Here is a 23,417-nt window from a genome sequence, read left to right on the forward strand (position 1 = left end):
TGTTATTTTTCCTCCGCCTCCCATTGATTCTGTCAACAGAGGTTCACTCTTAGAATGGCCTGAAAGCTCAGAGTGGCTTGACAACATACCCTCTTCAGCTATAAGAAGGAACTTATCACTGGCACGCTTTTGCAGACAGAAGCAGGAGGAAACTGATGGTGGAAGTACCAGGGGTCGTCACATTTTCCCCTCTCTTCTTGACTGTGCTCCACTTTGTCCTTGCTTCTCCTCCTTCTTTCCATCATTTTTTTACTGGGGTGGACTACCAATCCCCTCAAATCAAACCCGAACTCTTTACTGGGCTCAGACTAAAACCCCTGTGGTAAAGCAGCCTTGTTGTCCCATGCCAAACATTGCTTTTAGTCAGTGAGGCCTGAACAGGCACAGTGAGTAAGCCGTGGACAGAACACATATTGAGCAATGCTTCCTGGCTCCAAATCTATATTTTTCCAAAGAGGTTTTTTTTTGGGACAACAGTTTGTGTTTTCAAAGAGAACCCAGAAGGAATAAACAGTAACAAGAGGCCTCAGTGCTCATCCAGAGTCAGTGCTGCTCTAAGTTAATGTGAATCTCTGGATGCTAGGAAAGAAGAGTTTCCCTGCATCTCCTGAGGATGTGTGTAGGTTGACCTTCCCTCTTAACAGTCCCAGACTCCATAACACAGAGATGAGAAGCCAAAATGAAGATGCTTGATGTTTGGCCTGCTGCATAGCACATGTGTTTGTATGTTCAGGTAGCTAGTACAAATGAGTATGTGTGTACAGTGCATGTGGGCAGGTTTATTTGCCTTTTGTGTTTGACTCCTTCATTCATTGCCCCTCGGTTCAATGTCTGGCCGGAGTTTGGTTTGGGGCTTCCAAAAGCAGGACGTTGGGCCAAATCCTAACAGGGGTCAATTCCTCAGTATAAAACTTACATTATCCTTCTTTTCATCTTGTTACAGACATGCTTCTTAAGCCAACTGTTTATTTTTATTATATCACTTCAGATGCAGGATGGATATATCTCTCTCCGATGGGTCAATAGTGAGTAAGGGGTTGGAAACAGCTCTTCTGAGACTATTTGAAAATCTCCAGACTTTGTTATTGTTCAGTCTGAGCTTGATTTAGACATGTGCGTAGGTGTTCATAAAAAAAAAAGAGAGAGAGAGAGAGAAAGGAGACTGGGGTTATTGTGGTGTTATGATCCCCTTGGAGCGGGATAATAAAAAGCATTTTATTTCACAGAGCTCCAGATTTTCTGGAGCAGGAGCTGGATGCTTACTAAGTGACATATTGTGTGCTCACAGTGGAGTTTTCCCACTCTTCGGTAGTAGACAACATACTTCATATGTGCATTGAATCAACATGTTTTCTTCCACCAATTACATCACAGTTAAAGTTATCAGTCCCAATCTCTTTGCATCAGAAAATCCATCTAAATCAAACTGCCCCAGAGTAGCATATAGGCATTGGCTTTTTGAGCAAATAAATGTTTAAAGAATTGATCATATGACTTATGACTCCCTATGTGATATGGCTAGAGTGAGTCCACCCTGTTCGGTCTGTCAAAGGGATTAAAACATAGTGCAGTTCAGCTAAATAGGTAGCTAGAAAGGTCACAATTTGATGAACAAGTTAAATAATATGTATGACTCTAACTGTAATACAATGTATTTTAACAAAAAGAAAAATCTTTCTATTTCAAGGACAGACAATTGAAAAAAGGCATTTAAAAAAATACAAATAATAATAATAAAACTGTGCCCACATTGATGTTCTGATACTGTAAATACTACCCAGCGTGAATAAAAACACATTAGATGGTCAGCAGGTGACCACAGGTGCCCACCACATGGCCACAAACATCTGTAAGCCCTCTTACTTCCAGCCTTAAACAAACTGGCAGGAGTTGCCAGTTTCTGCTCAGATAAACACCTGAAATTTAGTTTGGCTCACAGTATTTCTCAAAGCGATGGATTTAATACGACTTATCCTCTACAGTGGACCACCCTGAGCTTTTCAATTGTTTCTTTTGAAAATTTGGTTATGTCACACTGTATTAGGCATCCCACAAGCACAAATTACACCTCCCCAGCGGTTCATACAATCTTTGTGTACACTGATATATGTTTATGATGGCTCCAATCCCATGTAAAGACAGCATGTAAGTAAAAAAAAATCAAATAAGGCACAGGTTTTACTTGAGCTATCACAGTATCCCATGATTAGTCAATGCAGGGTGCTTTTTCCTCTCAGATTTTATGTTTAAATGGCCTTGGCTTAGAGACTTAATCCCTTCTGTACAGACTTTGAGCCCATTGAGCAACATGTGTTTCATAATGCAGAGGCTTTAGACAGTGTACAACACAACCAGTCCTTCAAGGCTTTTGCCCTAATCATTTCCTGTAATCAGCAGCAAAGCAGTGAAACGATAAAATGAAAAAGCGACTTTGTGTTCATTCCAGCTCGTTGGAGGTGAATGCAGTGTGAGACTGTTGCTTTACTAAGTGCGCCCTACATCGTGCGTTTGTGTACGCGGTCTTTGTGTTTTAGGGTATAGTATATAATGCTTCCAGGAGAGGTGATGCACTTTGGCAGGACTTAAAGAAGCTGTTGTTTCATGCTCACAGGAAGGCTTACTGCTCGACCTGCGGAACACAGTTTAGGAAGGATACATGTGGAGTTTAATGGAGAACATTTGAGAAGCTTTACAGTGAAGACTAAGATAAACAAACTCAAGACTAATTGCAATGACGGCCTTACTGTTTCCCTCTCCATCACGCATTTGCTCTGTTTTGTCTGTCAATGTGAACTCAACTGGGTAATACGAGTAAGCACGCAAATGGAAAGATTTTCCTTAAAAAAAATAGCATTTCAATACCTCATCACAAGACTGCTGAACAGTCATTTATAGAGCAGCGATGACATTAAGTATATATCTGTAGACTGAATTCATACATATGGGTGTAATGCTGTTTTCCTTTTCTACATTTGAGAATGAGATTACAGAGATTAGGAAACTGCTGTTGGCTGTAAGAACACAGCTGTAGCTCTAAATCATCGCAGACATGGACTATCTTCCCAAAACACTGAGAAAGGTCAAGGATTTACATGACCTGAGTTAAAACCTGGATGTTCTGTGGATGACAGAGTACAGAATAAGTGGATGGAAATAAAACATCCTCTACCTGACATTAACCATGCAAGCCTGTGATTGTTTGGACAGTGAATGCAACAGAAGTACACCCACTTCTGGGAGGATGTTCCATGGCCAACCAACATAATACTTAATTACAGAGGGCTTTGAATCAATTACCATGTGCTTTCATGTGGTTTGCACATGGCTACACACACTCTATCTCTCTCCCTGCATTTTCTGTACTTTCCTCCACAAGCTGCCAGCAAAAAAAAATCCTGTTGTGTTGCCTCACTGCTAATTTGAACCAGAGAAGTGGTCATTTCCTAACAGAGGGCCCTGGACCACTCTGCAAGTCGAACCGACAACCAGCCCAAAGGAGCCTAAGCTGGACTGCACCCAGAGTGGGGCAGAAACCACACAAACCCTACCCTTCCTGACATATGGTGAAAGTGTGATAGGAATATGGGAAATAAGGAGAGGTGAAAGTGCAGGCAAAGATGTGAGGGTAGGAAAGCATGAACGAGAAAATGAGCTTGGTCTGAGGAACACTCAGTTTGTAGCAACCATGTGGTGTCTTTGATCTATCTGAGGATTTGAACCACTGTCAACAGAAACATGCAGGGGCCGTCTGTTTGCTCCCAGACACAGATCATTCCTCCGTGAATTAGTGTGCCTTAGTTTTGCCACAACCACTTTACTACTCCAGTATTTGTTTACCCTGTCGGCTCATTCCTCAAGTTCAGCAACAAGCTCAGTAATACCCCAGAACTCCTGCAATCTGCTAAACTTTCTACACCATTAATCCCTAGGGTAAGCAAAAATCTGGGCAGTTTTGAAGATTTAAAAGATATATTTGAGTATTACAGCACTGCATTTATACCCCTTTAGTTTATTCAGCAGCCATGAGTCATTTCTCATGTAGACCTGTAATACAGGATCCATTCATTCTGCTCCAGTCACAGTCTTCCATCATTGAGATGAGGCATGTTCTGTTCTGTTCTGTTCACTTCACTGTCTGGAAGGAAGAGGGAGGGATAACAAGGGAGGCGGAGGAGGAAGCCTGGGATGCAGACATGTCCGCCAGATCGTTACAGTGAGAGAATGTGTCCTGAATGCTGTGTCTCTGCCATATGACAGCCTGCTGATTCAAACCTCATGTTGGAAGCAGGAAAGAGACACCAGTGTCAGAGGCTTGTTCATGGTTAGATTGCATATGGGGAGTAGTAAAGGAAAATTTTAAAGCTTCACTTATTGATGTGACAGTTTGTGATGTGAGGTGGGTGGTATCATCTGGCTCTGCAGTTTTCAGCATTTCAGGTATTTTTTTTTTTGCTTGTGCCTGTTTTTGTTTTTTTGGTTCATTCTAAAAATATTTAAAGGAGGAATTATGGAAGATGTAGGATCCAGTCTTTTTTGGCCTACCTTATTTGCAAGTATCCAGAGTTCATGGAAATAGAATCATTTTTATATTATATATATTATAGAATGAATCACTATATAGACAGAGACATAAAAAGGTCAACATACATGTTGTTCTGGAACTATACACATGTTACAGATTGATAGTGTTTACTTGTCAATAAATCTGGGAATAAATTGTATTGTATTGTATTGTATTGAATAAAATCCCTCTTGTGATGAACAGTATTCTGTGAATCCATATAGCAGGATTTTGGATGTTTTTTCATTTGCAATATAAAAAACAGCCGTCTGTTTTATGTGAAATTGGTTAAACTATCAGGAACATGAGGAGAACCATAGATCTGTGTACTTAATCCCTCTCTGGGAGTGAATCAGCCAGGACATCTCATCATGAGGGATGCTGAGGAAGGCCAGCTGAGACAAGCCAGGTGTAACCGAGCAGAGAAACGCACAACAGCCATCCACTCTCATGTGGAGACAATGACATATCCAGACCTCTGCAACACTTGTGGGGAATGTGCATAGACCCCCTCTAAACAGTGCCCTAATGAATCGAGGGCTTTTCCCTGGAGAGCTATATACACATGTGTGTGTACCTATGTGTGTCTCTCAGTGTGATCCAAAAACCAGGTTTTCTGACATTTCTTTCTGCCTTGTGTCTCTTTCTGTTCCTGTTCATCACATATATATATATTGCCATTTGCCAGTGTTGAAATGCATCTCCCAGTGAACACATAATGATATTCCAGGGCTCTTTCCCAATGAATAATACTAGTGTTGGTATGGACGGAGGGGTTGTAGATGGGCTTGTTACAGGTAAATACGGATGCACCTGTTGAACATTGTCCCATGGTGCTGCTAGGATATTTAATCCATTGAAACAGATTTTTTTGTATACATTGTAAGAGAAGTGTTCCACAAGATAAATAATAAGATCAGAAGTCAAGCAGAATCTTGGATTAGTTTTGTTTTCTTTGTCTTGCTTTCCTTCTCCATCAGTGATACCTATCTTGAACAGTGTTGGGGAATGCACTCCACAGAGTCTGCATCGATTAATCTGCTAATCTACTCCATGTGACACTCCTCCTGCCTTCGTCTCTACTCATTACACTGCTTGCAATACGATTATTCAGAGAGGAGGGGAGAGGGGGGGGAAGAAAAGCATTACTTGTAATGCTGCCAGGGTCCAAAATTGTCCAAATAGTTCTCAGGCCTGCCAGACACAACAGCATATTCACAGTCTCTGCCTGTCTGTGGATTCAATTCAGTCCGGCACAGTCTCCTTTAGTAATTTTGGCATTTTGCTTTGGCATTTCTGATACTTCCTACATGTCCTGTTTGTTTATTGTCAAAATGTGGCATGGCGGCACTGTTGTCATTGTGCATCATCTGGAAAATGCATATGAGCCACTTTGCCAAGACTCAAACTTTGCTCTTCTACATATGCTAAACTGCAGGGAGGAAAGAGTCTTGGGAGTCGTTATGCCTCATCTGTAACCTCAGATGCACTTTATCCTATGTGCTCCCTGCATTGTCTCTGTCTGCGTTTCTCCATGGGTGCATCACTCACTCCGCAGAGGGCGTCTGGAATGTGTGTGTAATCACTTTCACTGCAGAGGAGCTCAGGCAGTAACACAAAGCATCTCTGGTGGGTGGGGGCCTATACAGAAGATACAGACAGACAGGCAAAGTTTATCAGTGGAGAAAATCATCTGACAAGCAAATATTGAAGTTCAGGATTATGTTCTTTTCTCTGAAAGTGTTTTAGAACAGAAAACATCATTGTTCTGTTAACTTATAATTCTTTGGGAAAAACACAATTGTAAACCCAGATGGTAAAGTTTTGTCTGCACTATCAGTCTAGACTCCATTTATTTACACATCTGTGCTTGTACGATAAGCAAATTGTAGCCATTACCTTATGAGTGTAAGAGGGCAATTGTGTTTTTGGCATTGTTGATGGAAACGGCGTCTGGAGTCGGCACACACTCACACACATAAACACATACACATACACACAAAGGACAGACCAGACACCAGCTCCCACCATAAAAAAGCATTTAAGTTATTCCAATAAAAACCGCAGCCGTTATAATACCTTGTCCAGGGGAGACAGGGAAGGAGACAAAGTTATGGCATGGGCAGGATAGGGGCAAGGGGTAGTAGAGAGAAAATGCAGGAAAAGTAAATCAGACAGTGTTTGTTTTTAAGTCTGAAAACTTTTTCATGCCATTTTCCCGCTCCAGTTTTCACTGTGAGGGGAGAAGCCGGCTGCTCCCAAGTCTGGGAAAATGATTTAGTGATAGCAAGAAGGTGCAAAGGTTTTGTATTGCTGCCAGGCTTATCACTAATCATTACAGTTCTTCTCTTAGCTGTGTGATATTTCCCACAATGCAACTTTGTTCACTGTTTCAAAATGTTGACCCCATGTTGGCAACATACTGCCATAAAACATTTCACAGTATGTTTGACCCTGTTGCTACCTTTTGCTTGTGCTAGCAACATAGGCTACTGTTGTTGGACTCCCCTCCACCACTCCCCTCTTTGAGGACCCCAGTCTACCTTCTGCCAACAACCTACTCTGAAAATGTGACAGACCAGAGCAGCATGTAACAGGAAAGTAGTGGGAGTTTATCTGTCTGCCTCGTGACCTTAAATCTACATCCAAGGCCAACAACCACATATGCATCGTTGCATTCCGGCCACTGTTATTTTAGCATTACGTCTATTTGCACTGTTCTCAACTGAGGAGCTGTGAAAAGCCATCTAAACACGGCTTTCTCATACCATACGATCCTGACCAGCATTAGCAAAAGTGAGTCCCAGTGAGTGCAAAAAATGGAGCAGGGTCAGTGGACGATGTTGGATAAGCACTGCTCCTTGACTTCATGCCTTGACTTTGTTCTCAGTCTGATTCTGACTTTCTTCCCCAGGTTCGCTATCAATGTACTAATTGCAGATGATGCAACTCATCTTGATAATGTATTGCTATGTGATACCAGTGATATGCAATCTGTGAGCAGCAGCACTGCATCAACCAAATATATAAACACACATTAACATTAATACATGTACACTCGACACATGTTCTTTGCTCAGGCCTCAGAACATTTTACAAGCCATCTAAAACTCATTACATCTGATTTACAGATCATATATTAGCTTGTTCGCTTCTATACCCACTTGCCACAAACCTCATCCCGGACACGCATCACCTGTGCCTCCGACACGCGTTGAATGTCTTAATCTTGCGGTTTGAACATGAGTTGATGTCTTCTGTCCCCATCTCATTTTGTCTTTCATAGAAATATAAACACATACACACACATAAAGAGTGTTGGGGTTTTCACTCCTACCGCTCCAAACCTAAGTAAACATGCTGGTTTCCAAAGCATACACAGTCGCGCTAAAGAGATGCGTCAGTTGGGGCCCTGGGGTTATGCTTTCTCAGCAGTAGATGAGTGATTTGAAAGGAAAGAGAGGTTTTTGTGGGCAATTTACATTCGTGGGACTTTGAGTCATTCCGGGTCGATTGCGGGCCGCAGGCAGCCATTCCTTTATCAATAGCCTGTCCTGTTTCTGTACGATGGACTTCATTCTCATTAATTGTACTCTACAAGATGAAATGTAAGAAAGAATAGTTTGCAAAATTTGTAAGATGTGGTAAAAATAGACAGCATTTCCACTCATGTGTTACTGCCATTTGAGCACAGATTTCAGATTTGGTTGATGATGCGCTTACCCACCTATCCTCCCGTCAGTGCTGCCAACTAATATGGTATTGCTCAACTGAAAAACAATGGCAGAAGTCCTCCATCTGGTTGCAGTTTGAATCCCGTGCCAGTTTGAGTGGGAGTGATACAGAGACCTCCAAGGAGCTTAAAACAACAACAGCTCAGAGTCAAGAGCACTGGTTGCATATTTCCAGCTACTGTAGCAATAAACATACTCGCTCACACATATACACAGACACATGTTCCTACATAGAAGAATCCAACAGTTTAACCATTAAATTGATATCATTCGGAAATCTGTTGACTGATTACATTTAAGGGAATGTCACCGTGGACAGGTATTGAAAATGGATTTAAGTTATGAATTGTGTTATACGGCAGAGGGAGAGAAAGTAGGACATGTCTTGAGCCTGCAGCAAGTGCAGCGGTGGAATGTCCCGGGGTGTTTTAATGGAGTTTGTCTCTCCACACCTGTGGAAGTAATAGCGAGCCACTAAAGTCAGATGTCCTATGAAAATATTTGGTGGAATGAGAGAGGGGGAGACGAGGTGTGTGTGTCTATGTGTGTGTGTGTGTGTGTGTGTAGGGGTTAGAGGTTCATATCTAAAGACAGGCGTGTAGTTTGGCTAAGGCCTAGGATTTCCATTAAATGGCAGGTTTGAGGAACAAGATAATATCTTCAGCAGAGTCTACAGATCCCCATCTCCTTCTATGTCCTTGTTTGTCATAGAAAGTCTCTCTGGGAGGCAAACTGTGTACTCTGCTGCAGTATTCACACACTTGAGCGCACTTGATCTTTTTTAATTTTAATTCACAAGACGAGTTTAAAGCTTTTTTTTCAATAACTGACGTGTGTTCACTGTTTGTGCAGCCAATTAAATGACTTCAAAAATGCATGCCTTTCTTTCTATAAACATTTCTTTCTTTCTCTATATGCATCCAACAACTGTGATATGTCTACAAAGGTTTTATAAGGTCAGTGAGGATAAGCAGCCAGAATGCGGTATGGAAATGGGCCTGGTAGCATTAGGGGGATTGGTTGAGGCTTTCCACTGATGCAAACACTCCCTCTGTTGCTCCCTCCTTTTTTCTTTGAAGTCAGTGGTGGTAACAGTTATCACAAATGATGATGTTCTCCCTGTCTTTTGCAAAGTGTTGAGTTGGAATAGTTAAGCCTGGAAATAGGTCTATTACAGTGCAACATTTCTCACTTTTCCTGTTCAATGTGTTTTAGCTCTTATCCCATAGGCAGGACCCTGAACACTGCCTATGCATATGCTGGCAATGTTTGTGCAATTATGGTCACTGCCCGAAGGGGGAGCCACACTGTAGCTTTAATGTTTGTGGTTTTGACTCAATCGATAAATCCAATCCTATCATTCTTGCAAGGCGTTCAGCTGTACTCAGTGTTATTGTGGGCTTTCACTATACTGACACTGCTGTTTCGCCTAAAGCACTTCTATGGCTTAATTGCAGCAGTGCATGGTTTAGGTGAAAAGCTGCTTGTTTAACTATTCTTTCATTCATTCATTTTATTGAGTCCAGGGATGCTGAAATTAATTATTTACAGTCTATGAAATTGCAATCAATAGAATGTCTATAATCTATAATATCAAACCATTAGCCATTTGTACTCTCTGTGTGTCTGCTTTAAGGAATAATATGTTAGCTAGTTGGATTTAATTTCAACTCGAGCTTGAACCCAGAAATTGAACATAGAAGGAACTGTCTTTATAGAAAGAGGCAAAGGATCATGCATGATCCTGTGGAAGAGGACCGATCCGATGACAAGGCTAACAAACATGAGTTGTATAAGTGGCTGTCATGAGATTTAACCCCTCCCCACCCCCTATCGCTTTGTAATTGGTTACATTTCCAAGGTCACAATGGGTCACCGTGTTTGCACAGTTGGAAGTGAGGAGGCAGTGATGGTCTGCTGACTTTTGACTGACAGGTGCTGAGTTGGTGGGCAGATATGGGTTGATAAACTGAAGGTTCAAAGAGAAGTTTTGCTTGCTTTTACAGTGCCACAAGGTCACATTCCCAGACTCAGACCTTTAAATTCTTCCAGAGATGTTAAATGTGAGAAGAAAATGCAGGTTTAATGGATACATGTTGAGTTGCATAGCTGAAAGAAAAGCCTTTCTTTATTTCCCTGCCATCTTCGGTCATTGGAACAGAGCTACCAGTGGGCAGACAAGAGGGCAAATAACTCCCTGGATCAAGCCCTGTCTAAAACTGTGGCAAAGTGCCGGGCTGCCCCATACCACACAACTCTTCCCCTCACCCAGACTTTAATCTCTATTCCACTTTGATATCAAAGACAGAATCCTTAATGTGGGAGGAATGGAGGGAAGAAGGGGGAAGAGGTAGAAAGAAGGGGGAGTAATGGGGAAATAATTGAGGAATATGGTTTCCAAAGCTGTGTTATTTTTTTATGAAGCCGAGGGACTGGAGATCAAACGATGTGGAGCTTTTTATGTTCTCAGACCACAGTGAATGAAGGAGCTGAGGTTTCCCTTAGTGGCCTGCTCTGTGTCATCCCAAGAACTTGATCAGCTTTCCCGCTCTCTCCTCTGTCTCTCTCTCTCCCTCTCTGTATCCTTGCCATTAAGCTGTGTCAGTTGCTGGAGTTTGCTGTGGTGCTGTGGAAGCAGTTCAAATCCCTTAATTAGCATGCAGATAGTATGATGGTATGATGGCTTAATTAGCGCCCAGACAGTAAAAATGGCACACTGTTAAACCTGTCTTCCATGTATGTCCCTATTACTACCCTTATTTTCTGTATGAGAAAGCATATAAAGACTGCCTCAAGAAAACACATCACCGAAGGACTGACTCAGTATACAGCTGTTAAAGTGTCAGGTGTTTAACAGAACATAAAGTCTTCTGTGTGTAATATTTGTCAGGTCATTAACAAGGGTGTATCCCAGAGGAAATGACACATTTTCTCATCTATGATCTCACTCACACACTTGCACTTAGATCGGAGGCATCTGCCTGTGCAGGGTGGAATCACATGGTCGACCTGATCTGAGTTATAACAACCACCCTGAGCCCAGTCACCCCCCACCCTTACTGCATTTGCGCTTGCCAACTGAGGCTTGTAAACAAACTTGATGCAAAAGGTTGCTCAGCACCCATTTCTCCCTCAAATCCCGCTTCTCATCCCTCTCATTCCTTATTTTGGCAGGTTGGTCATTTCGTTTTTTTTTGGTGTAATAACAGCTTGGTTCACTGGAAACACTGAATATGACTTCATGAAAGGTGTACCTTTCACTCCCTCTGCTGTATATTATGTGTCATACTGCACAGAAGAGTTATTGTGTCAGAATGGGTACATAATAATTAGCCCCCCCCCATGTGCCACAGACATCACTTATTATAGAGACTGAAACTGATAAATACCCACTAGGTCATTTCAGCCGGAAACAATGCCAATTGAACCACTTCCCATTTCAGTCAACAGCCAGATGTTAGTGGGTCTATTTAAGTTGTTTGTTGTCTAGTGTGAAATGGCTTTTAGTTTTAGTTCTGTGCTGAGCAGCTGGCATACAGGTTGGAGGCTTAAAAAACAATGAGTGGAAAGTAACAATAACAGAAAGTAGGGGGAAAAAAACTTGTAAAAGTTCAGACAGAACAACATGTTTATCATCCAGATGTTTCAAAGTCCCTGACTATTTTTTTCAAAGAACATGTGCACCTTGTGCTGCCTGTAAAGACACCAAGAACTGTCTCAGCCTCCGTTCTGATTTGTTTGCCCTGGATGGACTCTGTTTAAGGAGCCTGGCCTCTGCCGCCTCTCAGCATCGCGCCATCCTCCCCCACTGCTCCTCCAGTATCCAAGGATGTGTCTCATTCTCATGTCTGTGGTGTAAGTGTTATTCCTCTCTAACTCTCATATTCCTCCCACCAATCCTCCTGTCCCCTTTAGCTGCCAAGTGGAGACAAAGAAGCTGCTTCAGCCCTCCTTTGGTCTGGTGATTATCTAAGCGAGGGCCCATCAATCTAAACTAACTCCAGACTCTCAAGAATGTCCCCTTCTTCTGGCTGCCAGGTCTGAGATAAACACATATCTGATCTTGAGAATCACGTCTTAATAAACCATTAGATGCATTTGGACTGATGTAGCCTCTGTCAGTCTTATCATAACCTCCCAAAATGGTCTCCATTATGCTAGATAAACTGATATAATCTGATTAAAGCACCGAGCGCAGATCCCACGGAAAATACGTCTCAAGTATTTCTTTGTTTCCACCTAATTTCAACCATTTACTACATAATGCAAAATGAGAAGGTTATTATTGCGTCTAGCCTCGCAAAAGTTGAATGTGCCATTTTATTGGCTCTTGGCAGTGTTGCAGGAATTCCATGAGGCAGGTGAACAAGGAAATGGAGTTCATTCAACACTGCACAATTATCTGAATGTTTGTTGTCATTAAATGCTTTTTTTCCCTCCTTCTTCCTGATGAACAGAGCTTGAGCTTGACATTCTGGAGAGCCGACTAGACACTTTTACAGCTCATTAACCATAAATGTGTCCTGATTTTTTTGTGCTTGCAGCAATAACAGATGTGCAAATAATTTCTTTTCACTAAATTCAATCATCTCAAATTTTTGTAGAGCATAGATTAGAGATTATATTGTGCAGCACGTTGTCTCTCCCCCCTTTACTGTCTCAGACCCACTATGTCGACCGACGCCACCTTTGATCTTCATCATTATACGGTATATTGTCTCATAGCTGGAACATTCCATTGTGTGTGTCTGATCACCTCCTGATGACTGGGCCTGGGAGATAAGAGAAAAAGAATGAGAAGATCTGGTTTTAATATAAAAAGAAGCCCTGATGTAATCAATCATACAAAAAAAGGGGAACTGAACAGGGAGTCACCCCGATCGCGATTAGTGTCAGGAGAGTGGAGGGGTGTTGACAGCACAGGAGGGAAGGTCAGAAGGGAGAAACAGTATCCAGAGAGGGAGAGATAGTGAAAGAGAGATAAAACTGACTCTATCATGTCCATGTGCATTGTAGGTTTTTGGGGAGGAAACACTGAGTTAACCCCTGTATCTATGAGGCACGTTTCTCCTGTCCTCCTTCTCAGCTCAGGCTGATATATTCCTCCTCCTTCTCTTTAATAACCTCCCGCAATCTATGGATTAACATCAACACATTTACTCACCTTAATAGCTGTGATCTTGTTAACTGCTGAGTTAAACTGGCATTATTATTGGACTCCAGTGTGAGCTCAAACCCTGTGTGCTGCTCTTGCAATCCTTCTGTTGGCCTGGTCTGGCCTGGCCTGGCTCTCCCCACTTTTTCAGTGTATAAAGTGTGATTATTGAAACAAGCGGCACTACTTTTGGCAAACTGACATATCTCTGTCTCCGTTCCTTCCTTGACATTTAACAAACACTGCCGCAGAACTGTACTGAATAATAATAAGAAACTAGCAAACAGCACGCTCAGCATGTCTTCTGTCTAAGATCAGGTACAACAAATAATCCAAAAATGGTTTCAGATATTTTAATGAATATGTTGGCTCTTGCTGTTGTTTTCTTTTGGAAGTCTATTATCGTGACATTGCCAAGTTTACTGTACATGTCAGCCTGTTTCTAGTTGACCTGGAGAGCTCTGTGCACATCCTCAGGAAAATATCTGCAATGGAGCCACTGATGGCATTTTTAGTGATCAAAGGTTGATTGAATCCAAGCCTTACTCCAGCAGCCGCTATTATTTGTTGTTTTTCATGTATTATAACCAAAAGATGCAGGTGGAAAGGTTTGAATAGTTTATTATTGGTTGTTAGTTTTCTATATTTCAATTGCATTGTGGGTACAACTTGTACTCACACCTGTTTCACCCAGTAGTGCGAAATAGGATTTCCTCAGACCTCCGAATGCCATCTGGTCTGACCTGTGGTGCTTTCTAGAAGCTCCTATAGTCTTCATATGTGGGACCACTCTACGTGACTCCAATGGGACAAATCGCTTGGTTTTCCCACAGCTTTTACACAGCCAGATGTGTGTTCTTAAGGAGCCAAATGACTTCTTTTATGTGTTTTATACCAGAATAGCAGACTGATTATGACTGCAGAGACGTAGCCACAGTAAAAATCCCACTTATCACATGCTTCCTCCTATGACACCGAACTGTTATTTCAACAACCCTGCTTGGAAAGTCTTGAAAAATTCTTGCATTGAATGTGAAGGATGACTTGTTTCTAAAGTTCGTTCCTCCCTGCACCTTATTAAATCTTTCTTGTTTTCTTGAATGTCAGGTTAACACCATCTTTGCTACAATATAGACACAACCTGTCCACCCACACACACACTGTCTACACACACAGAAAGCCATGTTTATACAGCCCAGCAGTAGATTTTAGGGAGGTGTGAGGCCAGAACTGGCAGGGTCTTCTTACATAGCCAGCAGTCTCAGCCAGCAGCTAATAAAGACGTGCATTGATCCTGATGGGTGGGGTGGGCTTCAGCAAGGACCACAGTCAGAGGGGTCTGTGAGCTGTGTGCTGGTGGTCTGGTTAATATGCATGCATGCAAGAGTTCTTTCTTGGCTGGCTAGGTCTGAAGCCTGAAACTACCAGCTGGGGTCAGCTGTGTTTTAAATGGGTGATCAATCAACCAGGGGCCAATGAATTGTTAATGTTCCTCAACTGGGATAGAAATCATCTGATGAATTTAAAATACATGGGTGGGTGTAAAAAAAGAGAGGGATTGAGCAGCTTTCTTCATTGCCCTCTGGAGCAAAGAGAAAAATAGGGATGTGGGAGGAAAGGGTCACAGTTTAGTTCCACATAATATTCAGTGCACTAGCTTCCTAAATTGTGTTACAGTAGGTGTTTATTAGATTTTCAAAAGCTAATGCACTGCAAACAGCAGCATGTGTAAATTCTCAATTACACTTTTTTGTATACCTATCCTATCACACCTGTTAATCTGCCATTGTCAGCCCCTACAAATACCTTCATAAAGCATTCTTGTGCTACTCAAAAGGTTTAATTTCCAGATTTATGGGGCTGAGTTTAAAGTCTTCTACATACTTTTTGGTCAGAATGTGGAAACAGCATGAAGTGAGATGTGTTTTTACACACATGTAGTGGTGGTTCTGCAAAAGCCTCACATGCTCTGATATGGTGGCTAGTGTTAGGATGTTATAAAACTCTCTTGAAAATTAATGGAAAAGTCTGTGTGCCAGTTACTTGTGGCCACAGTGGTGTCTTTTTATTAAAAAGTTACATAGCCTGGTTTCTTAAGTGAAAATCCAGCAGTGTCATTATTGTTAAGTGCTACAGCACTGTTGTTGTAATGTTTTTTTTCGGTTATGGTGACTAATGCTACTCATGCTAATACTCATGCAGCTCACACTGTGTGTTTATCTGTTCCTGGTTAGATCAATGAATATGACTCCAAACAGTAGTCTGTATAGTGGAATTTTTCTCTGCACTTCTTGTTCTATTGTCTGCTTTCTGGTTGTCTGTCCCGCTGCCTGTGCCAGAGAAGCCCATTCAGATGGAGCTCAGTCAGTCTATAGTGCAGTAGCCTCCAGCACGGAGGCATTTCAACTGCTTCAGGGGGATTTGACCAAGATTTCCTGCCCCTTATTAAATTATAATCTCCCCTTCTACCTCTCCTTCTCTCTCTCCCTCTCACTCTTTCTCTCTTTTCCTCTATTTAGGACAGAAAAATAGGCCTCTTTCTCTGTTTTGCTGCCAACTGATGCGTGTGTTTGTGTGTGCATGACACGTGCATGTACTTGTGAAGCCATTGCGTCTGCTAATGGAAAGAGTGTGTGAGATGATTGGAGGGGCATCTGAAGTGGGTCAACTTGGAGATCAAGAGCTAAAACCTCTGCTTGCTCCTCTTTTTCTACTTTGTTCTTCAGACTTTGGTTTTGGTTTTGTTTCTTCGATAGTGTTTACACTCACAAGCTCTCCACCATTTGACATGAGTTTCCTCCATCTCCATCATTAGAAGCCTTGGACAGTATGATCTATAATAGCTCAGTGTTTTCATGGAGTGTCAAACTGTGGAATACTTTGATAGAGACAGACTACTAGAGGATTTTTCTGGGCTTTTCCTTCCTTGATGTCAGCCCCAGCTACGTGCAGCTTGGGATTTTTTCCAGTCCTGGCAAAAAAAAGAATGGAACAATTGATGGTGTGTGATTGTTCAGGTTTAGCCCCCTTATTTCAGGGCCCCAGAACATTTCTCACCTTCAGAGTGCAGAATCTTAAATAGACCCATGTGCTCCCACTCCACATGGGCTTTGAATCCCCGCCACAGCCAGCTTTCACTTTGGATGAACTGCCACCATGAATATTTTGACACACAGTCAGGAAATAACGAAGCCATGTTTGCAGAAAGCTCGCTGCAAAACTCATTATAGGGTAAATTATGAATCATTTGTGCAGTGGCATGTTTTGGGCTCTTTTGTCAGGTTTTTTGTACGTTCACTGACCAGTGTCTATACTGCACGTTTCACAGGCGCCATTCTGGCAGAAGCTTAGCCACCCACCCTGTGAAGGGAACAAGGTAACAGCTACTTGGAGACATGGCACAGAAACAGGAGACATAACACAGACCAGGCACAGCCCAGAACATTAAGAACCTTTTGCATCCAATCCATGATCCTACACAACACCATACTGTCTGTTCACTGAATCCTGTCCTTGACCAGTGATTGTCCAGTCCTAGGTTAACGACTGCAGCAGTCTCTGTGCAATGAAATGACCCTTTATGGACTTTGAAACACAGTATCCTTTTTATGTAGCCTTTTTTCATAGTTGCTATAAAGTGTAGTGAATATAAGTACACTGAAATCATCAGTTTGGTGTTAGGTAGGGTGTAGTTTGCTGTCTAAACTTGTCTCCAAGATGTCTTCCCCTGTAGACAGATCTTCAGGGCCCTCCAGCAGCCATGTATTTACCCGCATGCTTGCCTGACTGTTATGGAACAATAACAGAAAACAACTTTTTGCCAAAATATGATGACTAATCCAAACAACTTTGACACTTCACATGGTCAGATGAATGGTTGTTCTAAAGGAGTGAGGAAGAGACATAAACAGGAATAATTGCTTTAACTTTTTTTAAAATGTTAGCTGAAACACAGCTATCATGTGCATAATCAAATCAAACGCTGAGTTCTAGCTTTTAAACAGGTCAGCTGGAAACATTCAAATGTCAGCTGGCAAAAGAACTAAACTAGTCAGATGCAGCTAATCTGCTAGCGACTGTCATTGCTTCAGCTCGAAATAAAAAGCTGCTGCTAACTTATTGTTGTGTGAAATCAAAGAGCCATTATTATAAAATTATAATGAATTTTGACTTCTAAGTCTCCCTCTATTTAATTCAAAAGTGCACAACAGTGTACTCTGAATGCTCCCTCTTTTTTTCTTCTTCAGATTCGCTTGTTTTCTGTTCCTTTCTGGTTACCTTCAAATTAACAGCAGGAAAAGAATTGCCTTGCTTAGTCTTGCTTTGGCAGCGCACAATAAAAGTATTCACACCAGCAATGAGCAGCACAGGGAGCTCAGGGCTTAAGGAAGAGAGAATGAGGGGAGTGGGAGAGGGAGAGAAAAGAGCTGAGTTTGCCAGTGGAGACCTTCGAGGCAGGGAGAGACAGAGTGATCTTTCTCATTTACAGGAGATTGTGTTACTGGGTGTCCTCGAACGTTTTAATCCTAAAATGAGGTCATTTCCACAGTGCCCTCTAACACACAATTCCCATTATGGTTACATATTCCAAACCTTAAATCTCTTTCTTTGTATTAATTTCTTTCTTTTCTTTTTTTTTCTCACAATGAGAAAATTATGCCGAGCCGCCAATGTCAGGTTGTGAGAGTGTGTGGAAGTGTGCTTTCAGTGACTTGTCTCGCAGCATTGAAAAGCAGAACATTTATTGCAGTGGAAAGGTGGAAGCAGACTGCCCTTTATGAGATTATTTTTTTTTCCTCTCGGTTACCTAATCAGGCGCTCGTATTGAGTTTGGGTGCAACAGGAGGGCAGGCCAAAAGGTATAGATGTCTGTGTCTGTCTGCAAACTCTTCCTTCCTTCATTCGGATGTTTTGCAAACGTCTTCATAAAGATGAGATGATAGAGCATGAATCTGTAAAGCAGCGGGGGATCGGTCCAGTTAATGTAGTGTAATGGATGCCTTTTTTCACTGGCCCGGAGGAAGCAAATAAAGGAGACTTGTAAAACTCACATGCAACTGTACCTGCAGTTTAATAATACTGCGACTCATTAACCTCATTTTGCCTGCTTCACCTTTTCATATGCACAATGCATCACCTCCTATTTTATGATTAGCACGTCTGCTCCTGCACTTAAGTGCCCAGGCGTATAAAACATGGTCCTCTGTGTGAAGTCATCATGAAATGAAAACCCTCTATCTGACCTCCTCGCTCCTCTTCCCCTTCCAACAGCCTCCCCACACTTTACACGACCTACACCCCTCCGTTTCCTTTTTACTTGTTCCCTCTTTAACCACTCCATCAATGTAAACCTCTGTGAATGCCTCTCTGCTCTTTTCTCACCTGCTTCTACCTCCAGGGATGTTAGGAAAACACAGCCCTGCTCCACAGGTTCTGTTGCTTTAAATTGATGAGGCTTTTTTTTCTTTTCCTATATCTTTGTGTTTTACTGCTGCAGCATATTGAGGCCTTTTTTCAATCTTTTCTTCTCTCTCCAAGATCACATGCAGTCAGGGAATCCTCCGGTTGCAGCAGAAAACATGGCAGACTATAATGACCACCATGTAATTGTGTATAACTGTGAGTCTTCTTTGAGAGAGAAAGTTTCTGTAGCTCCCTGAGAGCTGCATTTGATGTGTCTGTGAGCACTGTTGGGGCGTGACAGAATACATGAAATACTAATATACTAACAGCTTACATATAGGCAGTGCTTTAATCACTGAAATGTCCAGTTTGCTGGTTCAACTTGCTATGTAGCAAGCTACCACCATACCTGAATTGTTGACTCCAGATCAGCCTATATTAGCATGTCTAACAGGGAGCAGGTCTAGCCAGAAACAAGCCACCCTTATGCTGTAAATGCTGAGGTACATGTGAATCAGCATAAATATCACATACATAGACCATACATCATGTCTGGACATTAAAAGGAATCTTTTAGTCTGTTTCTAATGACTGTTCTATGCTTGACTTGTGATTCAGTGGAAACCCAAAGAGGAGAACATTAGTGCTTTTATTGTGGCGAGGCAGAGGGGACACATATTTTCCTGAGAAGCAACCAAACAAAACCTTCAATACACTTTCCAGCTGGTGGCAACTCGAGTAGCAGATGTTAATGTCTCATCATATATGCATTAGCTTTTGAGGCTGCTTTCATATACACACACAAGGCCGCGTTATGTGAATGGCCGCACTGTGTCCCTCATATTTGCGCAGAGCTGATTAAAACAGCTCGTTCATTCAAAGCCACCAAATAACGGCGACCGCAACTCAAATATTACACCGTGAGCTGACACCTCAGAAGTGCCGCTCAGACTGATGGAGGGATTACCTCATTCAGAAGAAGGTGATCCTCTAAACACAATTCCAGTGTACTCAATTTCCTCATACACACACAAACCTCAGACTCAATAAGAGCGGTGTTTTGTAATTGCTGTGCTCATTTTGTCCTCTGGTTTTCCCTTAAATCAAGGCATACACACATGTCAGCCTTTTTCTTGACTTCTACAGGTGTTCTTGCTATAAATCTGTAATGTCTGGACTACAGATTGAATAAACCACAAAGTTGTAAACTGAATGTGAAAAGTGTTCCTCTCTTCCTCTATGGTGTTTGAGATTCTCTCTCACTGTAAATGTTTCCAACATTTTCTCGCTGCATTTACACAAAGGCAGTTTGGCTGTGGTTGAATAACCAGCAACCATGTGGGTTCATGGTTGGAGTTTTTGGTTGTGGTTGTGACTGAGGCATTTAAGAATTGGTTGAGTCGGCTAAAATCTTTGGTCAAGAACTAAAGTGCAGCTCTGAACAAGGCCTGTGGTTGTAACCATACTGCTTAACCAGCAGGCACCTCGGTGGCTGTTGAACCATTTGGTGTTTTGCAGCAGCTGGCATTAGACTCTACACAACTTTGAGGTGATGATTCCTCCACTCAAGGAGCAGCTCAAATGTTCACCACAAAAACAACCACCTCCTCTTCCCTCCATGACACTGAATCCTCACACCCGGTGTACCTATAATCTCTCTGTGGCACGTGGTTTAGGAAATGCCTGGCAGTCTGCGTCCACACATGTACAGCTAAAAGGGAAATGGAGGCAGAACACCTTTACCCTCACCTCCCCAGCACTGTGGATTTCATTAGCGGGGTAGACAGAGCAGTTAGGGAAGTGTGTGCTTGGCCTGTGATCAGGAAGGTTGTCTGTGTCTCTTCTGCTTGTCTGAGTGGGCCACTTGAGATGCTGCTGAATTTGGGTTTGGAAGCTGTTGAGTCTACTTTGGCGGCCTGAAGGCTTTGGAGATTAGCATTTCAGCTCTGTTTAAGTGGCATCCAGCACATGTTCTAGAAAAAGAAGGTAGCGACTGCAGGTTTTAGATCACCAGATGGTTTCGGAGACGTATCTGTGAAGTTTACTGTGAACTGTCCGTGCACTTGCCAACACACAAGGGCCAACAATACCATGCTTATTCATGATGATAGATGCTGAATCTCAAGCTTTGTTTTAGGTGATTCCTATTGTGTTGGGCCCAGGTGCAGTTTTTGAATGAGCACCTGCAAAATATGACTGAAGGAGACTCAAATTATGGAAACAAAAGCCACATTTGCATCCAAATTAAGATTTATTAGCCACAGTTTAACAGGCAATGATTAGATTACTTAATAACAATGTCTCCATATAATATTTTGCATAATTTTCCACCAGTCTCTGACTTTGACTTGCTGAAATGTTTAACCTCTTTTCAGTGCAACAGTCATTAAGTTGAAAAGATTTCAGTTTTAACATGTACCATACTCCCTGTTTCAAATCCTCCCCACAGCTTTTCAATGTGATTAAAATGAGTTTCCTTACATTTGATTCAGAATTCAAGGTTGACAGCAAACCATTAAATTTCCTCCAACATCATTTCTCATCAGTAATATGAGGGAGAGGTCATAGTTGCAAGACATCCTCCTTGTCTCCTCTTTTTTGTGAATGCAACTTGCACAGAGCAAGCAAGAAAACACAGAAACAGTAGTGATGTGGCAGCTGCCTGGAAGAGGTAACTATTGGAATTGGCATTTCACTTTTAACGGTCAGTCTCCCCCTGATTTCCTCATTAGCGCTACTTTTCTGTTCTGCCATTTCTTTTTTTGTGTGCATTTTTGGTTGTGTTACCGTAAAGTGTGTGTTGATTTTTTTTTCTCAGTGAAATCTGTTTTATATAAAGCATCACTCGGGCTGCCAGATAAAGCTTTTTTCATTGAAACTTTGGATGCTGGTCATGTTTAATGACTGAGAAAGGCTTTGATTCATCATTAGCTCTTCTCCCCTTTCAAACCCAGGGTTTTGTTATGGTGTGTTTTCAATGGACTGATTTTATGTGAGAAAGGGGCAAACGTTAACAATTATTTTCAAGACACCCTCCACTTACCAGAGGAATACTGTGTTCTCGTGCATACCAAGAGTGTGTGTTCTGTTATGTGGGTGTTCTTGTGAACGTGTATGAGTCTTTCGTCCAGCAGTGGCAGCTCATTTTGGCCAGCCATAGGGGATTGCGTGAGTTTTTTTTTTTTACAATGTCTGCAGAGCTTTTCAACAAAAACATTTTATAAACAGATCCTGAGCCACCCTGTCTGTGACTTATCCCTCAAGCATGGCTTCTGTGTGTTTGTGTCGCCCTGCTCCTTCATTGGGTTTGACGCCTGCAGAATGGTGGGCATCCAGAACCGCCTGTTAAATTACATCTGCGCCAAACCCGCAGACCCCCATACCAGACGAGCTTCCCTGCCAGCCAGCCAGAAAGTCGGCCAGCGACCAAACACTGTCCTACCAACGCTGTTCTCCCTCTTTCCCCTGTTTATTTCTCTGAACATCTTTGCTTTTCTCATTTACACATTTGACGTGAGACTTTTCTTTGATCCAACAACAACATACAGCAACATAAACAAACATCCACAGAAGCCCATATTTATGACTGTAAACTGGCTAAAAAATAAAACTTTGATAAATGCCTTTGAAACAAGAATCTGACTATCTGGCTAAACAGTCACAGGGCAGAGCTGTAAAACAGACCTAGAATCCCAGCACATATGGTGGCAATGAACACACCTTCTTCTAAGTACTTGTGATTTAAAGTCTGCTGTGAACTCCCAGATTACTCCCAGTCCTGCTGCCAATTAAATGCATTGTGTAATGTGATGTGATTTTCAAATTAGAAAATGTCAACTTGTGTTCGCGTAACTGCTGTGCCTCAAGTGAACATTCTTCTCACTGTTGCAATCCAAACCTAGTTTAAGAAGCATAACACGCACGCAATGACAATAAGAATGAATATTTTATGAAATGAGAGGGATTAGAAAGGGATGCAAGTGATTAGTTTGTGTGATGTTACATGAGCGGCTTCTACCATGCACAGATTGAGGGCTTCTCTCTCCTTAATGACACAACTGCGTGTCGTTTTGATCAGTAAATTTCTACCAGGTACAGTAAATGGAAAAGAAACTGTGGTTTTTGTGGCTATGCACTGTTTTCTCTCGTCCTTACAGAATTTCCATGCATAATAAAAGCATGACATGGTTGGCGTTTAAAAGCGAGCAGTCTGAGCCTGAAATGAAATTTTGCATCAGAAATAACTGCTGACATTCATCAGACCAAAGAAAAATGGTGAAAAAAAAAACATCTTGGGAATGTTGGCGTGCCAGTTTTAACACGTCATTTCACTCCACCTCACCTATGGTTGCTCACTTAAGATACACAAACACACTAACTGTCCTCTGGTCGTTTCCTCTTTACACCTGACCATGGCTGTGAAAATATTTGGCAGAGAGCAATGTGGTCACTTCTTCCTGGAGTAAATTAAAGTCAACAGAAATGTCTGTCACAGATACTTAGTGCTGACCGCACACTGTACAGTGCAGCAGCTAAAAGCAAGAAAGGTCTAACTTAAAAGTAC

General features: G+C 42.0%; 1 protein-coding gene across 1 annotated transcript in view; it reads left to right on the forward strand.

The window, feature by feature from the left end:
• col8a2 (collagen, type VIII, alpha 2) overlaps nucleotides 1-23,417 on the forward strand; it is a 35,376-nt gene that overhangs the window by 4,333 nt on the left and 7,626 nt on the right. The gene's annotated exons all lie outside the window — the stretch shown is intronic.

The sequence above is a fragment of the Parambassis ranga genome, chromosome 2, assembly GCF_900634625.1.
Source record: "Parambassis ranga chromosome 2, fParRan2.1, whole genome shotgun sequence".
Lineage (NCBI taxonomy): Eukaryota > Metazoa > Chordata > Actinopteri > Ambassidae > Parambassis > Parambassis ranga.